General features: G+C 41.9%; 1 protein-coding gene across 16 annotated transcripts in view; it reads left to right on the top strand.

Annotated features, from left to right (window-relative positions):
- Positions 1-14,025: 14,025 nt before the first annotated feature.
- CTIF (cap binding complex dependent translation initiation factor) overlaps positions 14,026-15,952 on the top strand; it is a 490,358-nt gene continuing 488,431 nt past the window's right edge. For all 16 annotated transcript variants that reach the window (XM_072605163.1, XM_072605153.1, XM_072605161.1 and 13 more), the window contains exon 1: positions 14,026-14,394. The gene's annotated coding sequence lies outside the window, so the exon portion shown is untranslated. The remainder of the gene's footprint in view (positions 14,395-15,952) is intronic.

Genomic DNA, 15,952 nt, shown 5'->3' with positions numbered 1-15,952 from the left:
TCAATCAGAAATTGAAGCCTCCTTTGAAAAAAAGAAAGTAGTAAAGCAAAAACAACTGATATAGTAACCATACTTGACAATATACATATCATACTTCTGTCATAGTACCTGGCCACTCTGCTGAGATCCTTCATTCATTGATTCATTCATTCAATCAATCAACAAGCATTTATTAATTACTTTCTATTTGCCTGGCACTGGAGATACAAAGAAAAAACAAAAACAATCCCTGTCCATAAGGGCCTGACATTCTAGTGGGGGCGGGGGCAACAAGTATATACATGGGTATGTATAAGACACAAGCAGGGGAGATGGAAGGTAACCTTAAGCATTAGTTGCTGGGGCTTAAGGGGAAGGGAGGATGCTGGAAAAGGCCTCCTGCACAAGGTAGCCTGCAGGAGTCTTAAAAGAATTCTAAAAGGAGGAGGAAAGAAAGGAGAACACTCCAGGTAATCCATGAATAACAACGTAGGAGCACAGAGACAGTTACAGAGTATCATGTTTGAGAAATTGCTAGTACGTCAATGTGCCTGGATTCTAGAATTTAGGGAGGAAAATAATGTATAAGAAACCTGGGAAGGTAGGAAAGGGCCCAACTGTGAAGAGCTTTAAATGTCAAATGGGGGAATTTATACTTGGAATACATACACACACACACACACACAATATATATATACAAATAGAGAACATCATATAATAGGAATATATACATATAACAAAGAATAGTATATCTAATAGGAATATATAATTATATCATATACCAGAATATATATAATAGGGAATATTATATAATATATAATTATATGCTATGTAATAGTAACATATAATAGAGAACATTATGTAATATGTGATAAGAATATATAATTCTATATCAGAAATATACACATACTAGGGAATATTACATAATGTACAATAGGACTATATGTAACAGAGAACATTAGATATGTAATAGAATATATAGTACATTATAGGAAAATATAATTATATAATCTATAATAAGAATATATACATATAATAGAGATATATAATATATAATAGAGCACATTACAAAATATATAGTAGCTATACAAAATTATATAACAAAATATATACATATAATAAAGAACTTTATATAATACATAATAAGAATATATACGTATATAACACGTATAGAGAGATATAATATACATATACAGAACAACTGGAATTTATTGAGAAGGGGTAACATGCTCAAATCTACACTTTAGGAAAGTCACTTTGACCATAGGGTGGGGGATTGATCAAAGTTGGAAGAGATATGAGACAGGGAGACCACCTAAAAGGCTACTGCAATCCTTGAGGCTCGATGTGATGAGGGCCTGAACTGTCTTGTTTGCAAAACCAATATTGGTTCTTAACATGAACCAGAGATCAACTTCCCTTTGCCTAAGGTTTTTTTCCATTTACATTATTATAATCATTGGATATACTGTTCCTCTGATTTTTCTTATTTCATTCTAGAGTAGGGTTTACAAACCTGACTGTTTTTTTAATTCCTCCTATTCATCACTTCTTATCATATAACATTATTCACTTGCATTTTTCCACCACAATTTGTTTATGTGTTCCCCAGATGATGGGAACTCACTTTGTATCCATTTCTTTTCTACTACACAAAGTTCTTCTATAAATAACTTGAGGTACATTGGCTTTTCCTTTGGTTTAACTTCTTTTAGATATATACCTATTATCTTGCTGGATCAAAGAAAACGAACAGTTTCATGGTTTTTCTCACATAATTCAAAATTGTTTCTTTTCCAAAACAGGCCAATTCACAGTTTTATTGACATGGTAATAATCCATCTGTCTTTCTCCAACATTAACTATCTGGGTTTCTTATCACCGTTACCAATTTTCTAGACATTAGGTGAAATCTCAGAGTGCTTTCATTTGAATTTTTCATTTTATTTGTGATTTGGAGGACATTTTTCTGTCATTGCTGTAATAGTTTTGAAAACCATTTGTTCATGGCCTTTGGTCACTCTAAGGGAAAATTTAGTGAGGCTAAGCATAAAGCTTTATATTTGAGTTTAAAAAAAAAATCAGCCTCACAAGAGGAAGATTGGTGATGTGGCTAGATAGCAATATATTTTTTTAATTTCTTTTTTATTACAAATTTAACAAACATCCACAAACATGAACATTTTCACATAGCAAGAAAAATTAAAAAAGCATTATATATAAAAGCAGATGGGAGTTCAAAAAGGGACACAGATAAGTAAAGCAATGTTGGTACTATCATCTTAACTTTAGTATTGTATATACTTTATATAGTTTGTTTTAAAACATTAATATCATAATAACATATGATAATATCAACACTGCCCTACTTGTCTGTGTTCTCTTATGAATTTCCTTCTGTTTCATTGCTGCTCTTTTAAAAAAAATTTTATTTATTTAATTTTAGTTTTCAACATTCATTTTCACAAGATTTTAAGTTCCAAATTTTCACCCCATCTCTCCCCTCCTCCACCCCAAGACATCATGCATTCTGATTACCCCTTACCCCAATCTGCCTTCCCTTCTATCACACCCCTCCCTTCCCTTATCCCCATCTTCTCTCTTTTCTTATAAGGCAAGATAGATTTCTATACCTCATTACCTGTATTTCTTATTTCCCAGTTGCGTGCAACAACAAATCTCAACATTCGTTCCTAAAACTTTAAGTTCCAACTTCTCTCCCTTCCTTCCTCCCCAACCATCCCCACTGAGAAGGCAGGCAATTCAATATAGGTTATATATATGTAATTATGCAAAAGACTTCCATAATAGGCATGTTGTGAAAGACTAACTATATTTCCCTCCATCCTGTCTTGTCCCCCTTTTATTCTATTCTCTCTTTTGACTTTGTCCCTCCCCAAAAGTGTTTACTTCTAATTACTCCCTCCTCTCATTTGCCCTCCCTTCTATCATCCCCCCCCATACCCCACTTATCCCTTTCTTCTCTCCTCTCCTGTAGTGTAAGATAGATTTGCATACCAAATTGAGTGAGCATGTTATTCCCTCCTTAAGCCAAATGTGATGAGAGTAAGCTTCATTTTTTCCTTCTCACCTCCCCCCTTTTCCCCTCCATTGAAAAAGCTTTTTCTTGCCTCTTTTATGGGAGATAATTTGCCCCATTCCATCTCTCCCTTTCTCTTCCCAATATATTCCTCTCTCACCCCTTAATTTTATTTTTTTAGATATTATCCCTTCCTATTCAACTCACCCTGTGCCCTCTGTCTTTACATATATAATCCCTCCAACTACCTAGCTCTCAAGAGTTATGGATATTATTTTTCCATGTAGGAATGTAAACAGTTCAACTTTAGTAAGTCCCTTATGATTTCTCTTTCTTGCTTACCTTTTCATGCTTCTCTTGATTCTTGTGTTTGAAGGTCTAATTTTCTATTCAGCTCTGGTCTTTTCATCAAGAGTGCTTGAAAGTCCTCTGTTTCATGGAATGACCACTTTTCCCCCTGAAGTATTATACTCAGTTTTGCTGAATAGGTGATTCTTGGTTTTAATCCTAGTTCCTTTGACTTCTGGAATATCATATTCCAAGCCCTTCAATCCCTTAATGTAGAAGCTGCTAGATCTGATGTTATCCTGATTGTATTTCAGCAATATTCAAATTGTTTCTTTCCAGCTGCCTGCAATATTTTCTCCTTGACCTGGAAACTCTGTAATTTGGCTACAATGTTCCTAGGAGTTTTTCTTTTCAGATCACTTTTAGGAGGTGATTGGTAGATTCTTTCAATATTTATTTTACCCTCTGGTTCTAGAATATCAGGGAAGTTTTCCTTGATGATTTCTTGAAAGATGAGGTCTAGCCTCTTTGTTTGATAATGGCTTTCAGGTAGTCCCATAATTTTTAAATTATCTCTCCTGCATCTATTTTTCAGGTCAGTTGTTTTTCCAATGAGATATTTCACATTGTCTTCTATTTTTTCATTCTTCGGGTTTTGTTTTATAATTTCTTGGTTTCTCATAGAGTCATTCGCTTCCATCTGTTCCATTCTAATTTTGAAAGGATTATTTTCTTCAGTGAGCTTCTGAATCTCCTTTTCCATCTGGCTAATTCTGCTTTTTAGGGCATTCTTCTCATTGGCTTTTTGGATCTCTTTTGTCATTTGGGTTAGTTTATTTTTTAAAATGTTACTTTCTTCAGCATTTTTGGAGTCTCCTTTAGCAATCACTTTTCCTGATTTTCTTGCATCACTCTCATTTCTCTTCCCAATTTTTTCTCTACCTCTCTTATTTCATTTTCAAAATCCTCTTTGAGCTCTTTCATGGCCTGAGACCACTGTATATTTTTTTTGGAGATTTTGGATATAGAAGCCTTGAATTTGATGTCTTCCTCTGATGTTATGCTTTGTTCTTCCTCATCTGAAAGGATGGAAGAAAATACTTTTTTGCCAAGAAAGTAACCTTCTATAGTCTTATTTTTTCCCTTTTTTGGGCATTTTCCCAGTCATTTACTTGACTTTTGAGTTCTTTGCCAAGTAGAGGGTATACTCTAGAGACCTGTAAGTTCTCAGTTCCTCCAAGGTGGCACAATCAAAACTCCTCTCCTGGCCTGGGCTCTGATCTGGGAGCAACAACAAGCTTTTCTGCCCAAGATCTGCGAGTAGCGTTCCCTCTCCAGAGCCTCCACCAGCTCCATCATACCAGTGCTCCTTCTCACCCCAGGACTACCACTCAGAACTGAGACCCAGATCAGCAGCTTGATTCCCCCAGGATCTTTAGGCTGAGGACTCCAAAAGTTGATGCTGCTGCTGCAGTGGCTCCTGCCACTCTGGAGCTGGAGATCTTGCCCCCTTCTCACCCACATGAAAGATCTTTCTTACTGACCTTTGAAGCTGTCTTTGGCATTTGCGAGTTGAGTAATCCGGGAACCATAGCTGCTGCACGTGATTCCATGCCATGAAGTCTACTCCAGTCCTATCTGAACCACCCAGAGGCCAAGGCTGGGCTGCATTCTGCTCCAAGCCCAGTGTTATAGACCTTTCCTGTCAGCATTCCAGGCTGAGTTGGACTGGAAATCTCTTTCACTCTGTCATTTTATGGCTTCTGCTGCTCTAGAATTTGTTTAGAGTCATTTTCTACAGGTATTTTATGGGCTATGGGAGAAGAGCTGCAGCAGATCCATCCTTCTACCATACCATCTTGGCTCTGCCACACTCTTGTTGTTGGTTTTTTTTTTTTTTGCATCTCTATCACTGCCTCTCCCACTATTCCTCATCAAATAAAAGCCTTCCCTTGCAAAAAATAAGCATACTCCACATGTTTGAAAATATGTCCCATTTTGTACCTACAAGCCATCACTTATATATTATTTAAAAAAAAAAAAGTTAATGTGATCTTTCACTGCATTAAGTGAGGCAGTGTCCAGGACCATGGGGTGGTCATCCCACTGCACTGCACTCTTTGTGTAGCCCCACATTTGGAACATTATGTTCAGATGTAAGCACTGAATTTTAGGAAGGACATGGTAAAGAAAAAGTTATTAGAGAAGAGTGATGATGCGTGATCTCAAGATCAGGGTATGTAAGGACTAGCAGAAAGAATTGGAGATGTTTGGAATAGAGAAAAGAAGAGATGATAATTGTCTCTGAGTCAAGGACTGTCATGTAAGATGGATTATATTTGTTCTGTTTGATCCCAGAAACCAACACTAGAAACAAAGCTACAGAGAGGCAGATTTAGACTTGATGAAGGAAAAGCAACTTGACAGGTAGAGCTATCGAAAAGTAGAATGCAATGCCTTGGGGAGAGGCATACTGTGTTCTTCACTTTGGGGGCAATTTTTTAAAATGGAAATTTGTTAATCACATTTGGTTTTACATCATCTACATTTCCCAGTGTATTCCCCTTCCTCTCCCAGAGAGCTATCTGTTATAACACATAATATGAGAGGGGGAAATAGTTCAATCTCACTAATGAGGATATCCAAAAACTCTGTTATTACATACAGTACTCCACAAACATAGCCACCCACATCTGAAAATAAGAGTGAAGAGGTGCTTTTTCATATCTGTTATTTAAGACCCAAGTTATTTTTTATAATTTCACATCATTTTATTTTGATTTGGGGAGGCCACTGTTCTCTTCATTTAACAAATTATGGGTTTGGCACATTGACCTCAAAGCCAAGGAGGCCTGGGTTTAAGTTATGCCTCAAATACAAAGGGCTATGTGACCCTAGACAAGTCAATTTACCTCTCATAGTTCTAGGCAATTCCCTGCAGGTGTTGATAGTTGGCAACCTCTACATTCGAAGAGGGATTTTCATCACCCAGGGCTCCCCTATGCAAAGAATCTCCAGTTTGGTCCACAGTCTTTCCATTTGAATTGTTGTTGTCCTTGTGTATATTGTTTTTTTCTTATTATTGCTTTCTTCATTGTGCATCAGTTAGATTTGAAGCTCCTTGAGGGCAAGGACTATATTTTGCCTTGTTGCATCCCCAGCAAGAGGACCTTATGGATGAGCATCGAACCACAGCAGGATGCTCCTGAATGGTTTCAAATAGAAATAAACATCATGAAAGCAGAATCTAAGGCTGCTAGATTGAGTCAAGCAGATTGCTCAGGCTTTGCTTCTTATGGGCTCAACTGCCCACAAATTCTGCCTTGGACTCCAGGTCCTGGATCCCTGTTGCTCTTCTCACCTTTTTGAAGCTAGCTTCAAAATGCCTTCATTTAAGTCCAGAAAAAAGGATTGAACAACAGGGACTGAAGTGACAGCAAAGCCTTTTTATTGACCCTGGTGTGGAGAGAGGACCACTGCCCTCTTCCTACCCTGAGGCTTAAGGCATAGGAAAAAGAACAAGGTTGGTGGTTGGAACCTTTTGTCATATACATTCTTAGTTCTGTCTCCTTTCCTCCCCCTATAGTAAATGTGTTGAAGAGAAAGAGATGAGAGAGCTGGTTCAGATGTGAATGAATTCACTTAGACCTTCTCTGTAGCCATTGGGAGCTTTATTGATGCAAAAGCAGCAGGCCTGAGATTTAGCAAGGAGCTAAACAAAGGCATTGATATAGGAAAAGGAACAGACATATACATAGCCTGTAGGATGATGATGTAATTCTTAGAGTTTCTAATGGAGGTTGGAGATTTAGGGACAGAATGAGGAAGATGGATGACACAAGATAATGGAGACAGGGGAAACTTTACAATCCAGGATGGGGGGAAACAAGGAATTTTATGGTCCAGGATAAGGGGAAGTTTTATGGTGTTTCAAGATAAGGGGGATAGACTTCAGGGTGCCTTCAAGTTAGAAAATAAACCAGGGGCTTCATAAAGTACTGGAAAAGCAACTCTTAATATTAATTTTAACCCTTAGGGCACTGTTTCTATCCACATTAAATGGACCAGAAGTAGTCATAGGATACCTGCACACACACACACACACACACACACACACACACACACACACACACATTGTTTCCTCCAATAAAACATAAGCTCTTTGAAGGCAAGCATGGCTTCCTTTTTGTTTCTGTATCCCCAGTGCCTAGCAAAGTTCCTGTCACATAGTGGATACTTAATTAATGCTTATTGACTGATCATTTCTACTAGATTTTAAGCTCCTTGAAAAAAGAGACTCTGGTTTGTTTATCTTTTTCTCATCCCAAATCTTAGCACAGTTCAATTAAATTCAACAAATATTTAGTGCCTACTATGTTTTAGGTACTGGAGGGTCCAGAGATGACTTAAAGCAGTCTAATAGTGTTGTATAACAAAGGATAGGGATAGAGATAGAAAAAGACAGCTTGGTCTAGTAGTTACAGAGATTTTGAAGCCAGAAAAATCTGAGTTCAAGCCCTACTTCTGACATCTATATGAATTGTATGATCTTGGGTAAGTTACTTAATATTCTCAGTGGTCTAGATCCCTAGGATCATATATTGCAGGGGATGGTGCTGACTGGCATTGGTAGAGGGAGGTTCCTCATCCAGGAATTCACTGTGCCAAAGAAATCAGTTGCAAGCTTGTATTCAGCACCTTCTATGTGCCAGGCACTGTGCTAAGCACCGGAGATACAAATACAAAAAACTCAAATCTGGAAACAGGCACAATGTAGTACAATGTGTCCAACTGTGGCTGATCAGACCAGTATGAACTCAGAAGGTTCTACCACAGGTCAGGCACAAAAAGTCCATGTGAACATTTGCAGTGGAGATATCTCTAAATTTATGCATCTCACATTTCTTTTAAGCTACTTCAATTCTGTTCTGCTCATAAGGCACAGCACCTTCTCTGAGGCAGCACACCATGTGTGTGTGTGTGGGGTCTTGTGCAAGAGGTCACTCATGTCACACAATTGATTCCAAAGTTTTTCAGAGAGATCTTGTGGGTGTCTGTGTATCTCTTCTTCTGTTCAACATGTGAGTGTTTGCATTGTGTAAGTTTTCCATAAAATAGTCTTTTAGGCAAACATACGTTTGACATTCAAACCCATCTAAGATGGTCAACCCATCTAAGTTGTACTCTCTGCAGTAGAGTTTGAATGCTTGGCAATTTAGTTCAAGAAAAGACCTCAGTTTCGGTACTTTATTCTGTCAGATGATCTTCAGGATATTGCTAAGACAATTCAAATGGAAGCCATTCAATTTCTAGCATGGCACTGGTAGACTGTCCAGGTTTCACAGGCATACAACAATGAGGTCAGCACAACAGCTCTGTAGACCTTCAATTTGGTAGTGAATCTAATACTTCTTCTCTCCCACACTTTCTTCTGGAGCCTGCCAAAAACTGAGCTAGTTCTGGCAATGAGTGTGTCCATATCATCATCTATATTTACATCCCTGGAAAGTATATATGTCAAAGTAAGTGAACTTATCCACAGCATTCAAAATTTCTCCATTTGCTATAACCAGTGGTTCCATGTATGAATGCTGTGGTGCTGGCTCATGGAGAACCTATGTTTTCTTGGTGTCAGTTGTTAGGCCGAAATTAGCACAAGCATCAGAGAATTGATCCATACTTTGTTACATCTCAGCCTCAGTGGCTTCATTGAATATACAACCATCTGCAAACAAAAAAATCACGAACATCTCTCCCTCCATTTTAGTCTTGTCAGAGGACTGTATGAGCAAATGTAAAGAAGCGGAGAAATGTGGGACATGTTTGAACAGAGTCATTTTGGCTGAAGATGATATTACATGAAGGAGAAATATAAGATAATCTTGGAAAACATGAGATAATCGTGGAGATCTTTAAAGATCAAGCTAAGGATTTTGGACTTAAATGAAAGTCTGTCAAACGAATATATGAGTTAGTTTCATCTACTCAGACTGTCATTGAATCAATGAATCTTAAAGTTTGGAAGGTACCTGAGAAACAAAATAGTGTATTGGGAAAAGGTCTTAGTCTTTGCCCTGCCTCCTCCTTCTCCTCCTTCTCCTCCTCCTCCTCTTCCTCCTCCTCCTCCTCCTCATCTAACTGACATTTATATAGTGCCTCAAGGCTTACTGAGAGCTTTCTATCTATTATTTCATTGGATCCTCATGATAATCCTATGATGTAGGTATTATTATTATCCTCATTTTACACATGGAGTCACTGAAACTGAAAGTATAACTTGCTCTTAAGTCACACAGTTAACACGTGTCTGATGCAGGATTTAAACCCAGGTCCTCCCGACTCCACCAGCAATCTACCTATTACACCAAGATGCCTCCATGAGTAGTTAGAAAAATCAGTTATCTTCCTTGAACCTTGTTTTCCATCTCTATAAAATAGAAGGAGTTTGGTGTGTTGAACTAGTTTATCTCTAAGGTTCTGTCCAGTTCTGATATTCTTTAATGCTGTAATACAATTCAACCTTCTACCTAGTATATGACTATCCCTTCTACAATCCCCCTTACCCTAAACATGGATCTTTTTTGTAAGTTCCCTGAAGGCAGGTACCATGTCTTCTCTTGAATCACTAGAACCCAGCACATGACTGAATGTTTAATTAATACATTTTGATTGAAAGATGGATGCTATTTCTTCTAGAGATGCTTAGCTGAGATGTAGAAGGGAAGGGAAATAGGTGATGGGGACGAATGATTTTTTTTTTTTTTTTCAGCAACTAAGGAAGTGACAGTGGGAACATGGAATTTTCAGTTGTTTGAAACCAATCGAAAATGTCAGACTTTGATTTCCTGGACACCTTTGGAGACATCCCAAACAAAGCCTGTCTTTGACAACTGGAATCTTCCATTGGTTCAGAAACTGAGCCAATTGCATTGTGACCACTTCCCTTGGCTCTCCCCACCCACTCCTGCCTTGAAATTTCTGGTTCATTAGCTTTACATCAGGCAGTTCCTCTGGCAGGGCTGTTTTTAACCTGAGTCTGCAGGTTTTGCGTGAGATAAAGAATGGGAAGGAGGGAGGGCCCAATTCCCAAGCTGAGAAAAAAACTCAGAAAATGTCTGTCCCTGTTTCTTTAGTAGTAAAACAAGGCCAGTCTCCAGAGAGGAGGTAGGATATATGCCTTTCAGGTTTGATTTTAGGAGTCCACAAAGCCCACAGCCCCAAATAGTAAATTCCTCTTATTAGAATACTCTTTTGTATTAAGATATAATGTTCAAAAATCACCAATTAGAATGCACATATGTTCGGGGTGAGGAAAGGAATGTAAGGAAACCTACCCTAGAATGGCTTTCCCCTCCATTCTCCTCTCATCTATATTCTCACTGTTAGGACCCTAATGCTATCCCCTCTTCTGTCCCTTCCTCCCCTTTTCATCTCTTTTGCATTGTCTTCTCTGGTTAGAATATAAGCTTATTGAGGGGAGGGACTGTCTTTTTTGAGGGGTAGGGCTAAATGATTACTATTGGATGTTTCACTTTCTGTGAGTTGCTCAGCCTTTCTTCACACCTTGGGTTGCTGTCTCTTTCTCAAAGAATGCAAAATACTGACTCCCTAATCAAAATCCTTTTTTTTCTCCCCCAAATGACTATTCAGCCAGTGTAGAAAATCACAATAAAGGCAGGGAAATTTGTACAAATAGCTTCATTCACTTTTCTTCTTTTTCTTTCTTTCCTTCTTTTCTCCTTCCCTCCCTCCCTCCTTCCTTCCTTTCTTGCTTTCTTTCCAACTCCCCACACTCAAGAAACTACCTATTAAAGTGCATTACAGTGTCCTGGGGGCTGATAGAGATAAATAAAATCCAATCTCTATCCTCAAAGAATTTGTAATACAGTAGAATAATTAGTTTGAGCAAATTATTGTATTCTTACAAAATATTTAGTACATACAGAAGATAAACTAAATGCCCAAAATATAGAAAGTCCTAACTCTTTGCTTCAAGAAATGTCTATTGTTAAAGATATAATGTTTACCAAAGAGTATTCTGTACTGTTCATAGAATATATGTGCCATGTTCAGTCTTCCTTTCTTCCGTTGGTCATCACATCTTCTCATCCTCTTACTCTGAAGCCTTTATTGGTCTATTCAAATTCTATATATCCTTTAAAAATTCTTTTTTAAATGAACAAAAATTCTATTCGTTCTCCTTCCCAACTTCCCCTTCCCCAAGTAGAAAAAAGATAAATGAAACCCTTATATCAAATATGAATAGTCAAGCAAAATAAATTCTCACATTGATTATGTCCAGAAAATATGTCATTCTACAACATGAGCATATGCTTTATCATCCATCCTCCGTAATTATGATTAGTCATTGAATTGGTCTTAAGTTATTCAAAGTTGTCCATTTTTAAAATGTTATTATAGTATAAATTATTCTCCTGCTTCTGCTCACTTCATTCTGCATCAGTTTGTACAGATCTTCCTAGGTTTCTCTGAAACATCCTTTTCCTAATTCTTTGGAGCACAAAGTATTCCATTACTTTCATGTGCCATGATTAGTTCAGCCATTCCTCAATTGAAGGATACCTTCTTAGTTTCTAGTTCTTTGCCACCACAAGAAGAACTGGTACAAATATTTTCATACACATGTATTGTTTTCTTTATTTGACTTTGGAGGAGGGGGTATTGCTATTGTTCAGGAGCGACCCCAAGTGGGGTTTTTTTGGCAAAGATATAGAGTGGTTTGACATTTCCTTCTCCTGCTCATTTTACAGGGAAACTGAGGAAGCAGAGGCAAACAAGTTGAAGTGACTTGCCATGGTTTCACACAGTTGGTAAGCTTCTGAGCCCAGATTTGAACCCAGGAAGATGAGTCTTCCTCAGCTCTATCCATGTGCCACCCAGCTGACCTTTTCGGAATACAGGCCTCTATACATCCTTCAAAAGACCAGCTAAAGTCTTACCTCTGCCATAAAGCCTTCTCTGACAACTCAACCTCATTAATACATCCCTCCTCTAGATTTCTCCATGGCTGGTATCCCACGATGCAGTATTCATTTTTTACTCTTGCTCCATGTGTCTAATTCTGTTTTTTCAAACAGACTATAAACTGCTCCAGGAGGGCAGAACTAAGTATCGCTTTTTATATCTGCGGTGTTTGGCACTTGGTAGAACTTAAGATCTTTGAGGCCAGGGACGATTTTGTTTTTATCTTTGAGTCTCCAGCCTAGCACGGCGCCTGGCACACAACAGTTTCTGCAGCTAATAAGACATATTTATATGCACTTTAAGGTTTGTAGAGCAGTTTACATGTATTATTTCAGTTGGTCCCTCACAAGAACCCTGGGAAGGAAGCGCTTTTGTTATCCCTATTTTACTGCGGAGGCATGGGGAGCTGGAGCAATAGAGCAAGCCACTTGTCTAACGTTGTCCAAGGTAAAATTCCAACTCGTCTTCCCGACTCCAAGTCTGCTGCTCTGCCCACTACACCAACCTGCCTTCATAGACGCTGGCTGCTTAGCTGTAGACAATCAATAAACAGGTGATTCCATGATCTGACCTAATTCACCCATTTGTGTATATCCACGGTTGAACTGCTCAGGCCTCCAGCTTCCAGTGAAAGTGCGTACGTGATTACAGCACCCTGCCAGTGCCATCCTGGTTCCCCTTATTATAGCACACGCACATCCAAACCAGATGTGGGAACTTAATGACACGCCTTTACTCCAGCTATCAAAAGAGGAAGCACACCGACGTTGGCCAAAGCACTGTGTAACCCTTGCAGCATTGTGAGAATAACAGCGGGGACAGCGACTGGACCTGGGATTTCAGGTTATCATTGCTCAGGTTAACAGGCGAGGAACTCTCATCCACGCAGCTTGGAGAGCGGCTTGCCCAAGGCCGCCGAACCGGCCCAAACCTGAGGAAGTCCTTGGGCGGGCTACCTATCCACAGACACCACGTTGCCTCACAACAAAAGTAAGGACGACAAGAATAATTCCCACCAACTCTTACGCGGTGCTTCACCTGTCTGAGGTACCTCCTGAATCCCTCACACTCCCGCTCCATCCCACACGCCTGGGCTGCGCCCCTGCCCGGCTGCGGGCACGCGCCAAGGTAACTGACCAGAAGACCCGAAGGTTTCCCGGGTCCGGAGTCTGCCCGCTCCGGGAGCTGTCTGCTCAGAGCTCACAGGCTAGCGGAGAACCGGACGTGCGCAGGGAGGGCCGCGGGATGAGACCGGCTGGGAAAGGGCGGGCCCAGGACTGGAGTCTGGGAGGGCCTGGGGGGGTTCTTTCTCTCCCCGTTTTACGGAGAAGGGAATTGAAGACAGAGAAGGGAAGGGACTTGCTCAAGGTCACACACAGCCGAAAAGACTGCGAGAAGACCTTCGCAGTCGGTCCTCCCGACCCTAGACTCGGTCCTCATCGTGGATGCCGAAACAAAGACTCCTTTCATCTGACGTCTAACACGCGCACCGGAGACACCTTAAGCCCCTCCTCGAGCAGAGGACGCTGCTTCGGGTAACGCCCGGAGCGCGGACTCTGCTTCCCCAGCCCCCAAGTCACGCCCCTCCACCCTAGGTCTCCGGCATCCCTGGGGTCTCCAGCATCTCCCAGGGCCCGGCGCGCGCGGGCCCGGCGCAGGGACAGCTCGGTGCAAATCGAGTGCAATCTCCCTGCGCGTGCAGGGCCCTGTCTCCGGCGAAAGAAAGCCGGACTACATTTCCCAGCAGGCGCCCGGCGGTCCTCTTCCCTTTCAAGTCTTTGCACGTGGCCAGTGGGGAGGGAGGGGCCGGCACGTCAGCCTCCTGCATTTTCTTTCCCTGTGTCAGGGCAGGGATCTTTTTTTTTCCTCCTTCTTCCTTTACCCCCTCCCCCACCCACCCCTCCCTCCCTCTTTCCCTTCCCTCCCTCCCTCCCCTCTTCTACACTGCACCCAAACCCTCACCCCCCACCCCAGCGGACCGGGACCATGAAATTAAAGACAGGAATCTGATCTCCGGAGCCTCTCTCCCTCCCTCCCTTCCCCTTCCCTTCCTCTCTCTTCCCTTCCAACTCAGGCTGGGAGCTGCAGTCAGGGAAACCGAGGTAAGCGTCTCCTGCCCGACCTGTTCCATCTTGTGGGGTGTGGCCCCGGGGACCCCGGGGTGGGGAGGAGGAGAAGTGGGTGCTGTGCTTTAGAATGCAGATGGACCGGGGAAAACCAAAACAAACAAAACCTCGCCGGGTTATACACCTCCCCCGCTTCTCCCTGGGCGACTGGGGACTCGGGGAGCCCTCGCCCCCAGAGGGGGCTCAGCGTGGGGGTCGTGGGGTCCTGGTCTGGTCTGGTGAGGGAGGGATGGGTTCCCTGAGCCCCCCGGAGGAGGGCGAAGGAAAAGCTGGGGTGGGGTGCGCTTTTTGTGGGGAGGTAGCGGGAGCCCTGGCCGTCTGTGGAGCGCGCTGTGTAGCCGCTGTCATGTGTCGGGTGAGGACCCGGAGGGAGGGAGGCAGCGTGATTTCTCTCCCTTTTGTTTTGGAACCCGCTTCTGCTGCATCGAGCAGTTGCCGTGTTCATGCCAAACTTGCAGCTGTTTCAGGCTCCCCCATCCTGAGGTATGAGGGGGTGGGTGGGATGAGGGGTGGCGGATGGGGGAGGGGGTCAGGGCTAAGTGACGAGCGCAGGGTTCGGGGTCTGCCCCCCTAGGACGCGGGGAGTTTATTTTCAGTCTGCTTTTCTTTCTTCCTCTATGTAGTGTGTGTGTGTGTGTGTGTGTGTGTGCGTGCGCGCGTGTGTGTGTGTGTGTGTGTGTGTGTGCGTTCCCTTTCCCCGTCTCGCCCTCGCGGGTGGATGGATGTCTGTGGATCGATTGCACGGCGTCTAGACTGCAGCTCCTTCCGCGGGGAATCCACCGGGTGCGCTGGGTTTTTAAAAGGGAAGGGGGCGGGCGAGAAGGAAGCCAAGTCCAGGAGTTGTGCCCTGAATTCAGTCAGAGCCTTAGGCATCCTGCACAGTGGTTGCCATTTCTTTTATTCTTATTTGCGTCGCTGCCGTGTAACCTTGTCCTGGAGACATGAGACACAAGGAGCAGGTTCCTAGTTGATGGGCTGGGAGGAGAGAAGAGGCGAGACGGAGCTCTCTGCGGTGACTGCCTTGGCACGTCCACTGTGTGTTATGTGTTAATAGATTAGTCAGTCAGTAATGATAATTAGATAAATCGCCATAATACCATCCAGCCTTTCCTCTCTGGTTACCGAGACTGGAGGAGGGGGCATAGGGCAATTGGAGGGGAGAAGACGACGGAGGTCTTGGAGGGCGATGAATGACTCAGATTTTGAGGTTCCAAAAAGAGCGGAGGTAGGAAGCTTTTTGTGCTGATGCCTATCCCTGAAGACCTCTTGCTTTGTTTAAATATATGCTTCATCTGGGCCACATAGGAGCATTTGATGCAAATTCCTTTCTTTTGGAACTAGGAATTTGCCCAATTTACTAGTGTTTGGGTCAATTGAATTTTAGGCTTGTGCGCTTCCTTTAGAGATTGGGGTCTGGGGGATGAGAGCTTGAGGTGTGGTGGGGGAAGGGCCCTACTTGGCATGTGTGCATCCTATTACCCTTAATTAACGAGATCCTTCCCCCTTTCCCCCCTTTTAGGTGTTTCTATGCACA

The sequence above is a fragment of the Notamacropus eugenii genome, chromosome 4, assembly GCF_028372415.1.
Source record: "Notamacropus eugenii isolate mMacEug1 chromosome 4, mMacEug1.pri_v2, whole genome shotgun sequence".
In the NCBI taxonomy this organism is placed as follows: Eukaryota; Metazoa; Chordata; class Mammalia; order Diprotodontia; family Macropodidae; genus Notamacropus; species Notamacropus eugenii.
The sequence above is the reverse complement of the archived record's forward strand: the minus strand, read 5'-3'. Positions and strand labels throughout refer to the sequence as shown.